Source organism: Sitophilus oryzae, unplaced genomic scaffold, assembly GCF_002938485.1.
Source record: "Sitophilus oryzae breed Bouriz unplaced genomic scaffold, Soryzae_2.0 scaffold_1590_pilon_pilon, whole genome shotgun sequence".
In the NCBI taxonomy this organism is placed as follows: domain Eukaryota; kingdom Metazoa; phylum Arthropoda; class Insecta; order Coleoptera; family Curculionidae; genus Sitophilus; species Sitophilus oryzae.
In genome coordinates, this window is record NW_022146270.1 from 2,067,841 (window position 1) to 2,068,644 (window position 804).

Consider the following 804-nt stretch of genomic DNA (forward strand, 5'->3'; position numbering starts at 1 on the left):
CCTACCCTAAAATATATAAAAAATATAAATTGCAAATTATACACAATAGTACCTATGTGTAACTTCTAAGCTGCGCTTCTTGCTGATCCCATTTGATCATGATTGCCTGTCAAGCTTAATCACGTGACTACTAGTATGGTCAAATTGTATTTTTTTGAGGAAAATTTTGGGGTAGTTCTGATTTTTATTTTGTTCATTATGTTTTTTGGTGTGCTGAATCCGAATCCGATGTTTGCTAACAAAATTTCTTGACAACATTGAAAAATACATAAAAAAACCATAAAAAAATGCAATTTTTGCGTTTGTTTTGCTTATAACTCGAAAAATGTGATTTTTTTCAGAAATAATAACTCCATACAAAATAAAAGTAAACAAAAAGTTATAGAAAAAAAGTGTAAGAAACCTAATTTTTTTCGTCACGAATTTTTTTTAGCAAACATTATTCACCAATTTTTGTTAGCAAACAGATTTGAATTCAGCACTCCGAAAAACATTACAAACAGAAGAAATCAGAACTACCCCAAAACATTCCTCCAAAAGGCTTTTTTGAGTATGTGACCAGACTATAACAGTTTATTTGATATTAACTATATTTCCGCTTGCGTAGTAAATCAATATTAGCTTTTTCCTATCCATTTTGAATTTCAAGAGAAACCCTTCACGAAAAGTGCGAACAAGGCAAATAAATATCCCAACCAGACGGGATCTGTTTACATTTGCAAGTCGTAAATGTATGCACGTATGCTCGCTTACCAACCCGCAGCTACTGTAAGAATGCTGTAAGACCTTGCATTTGCAGTAAGA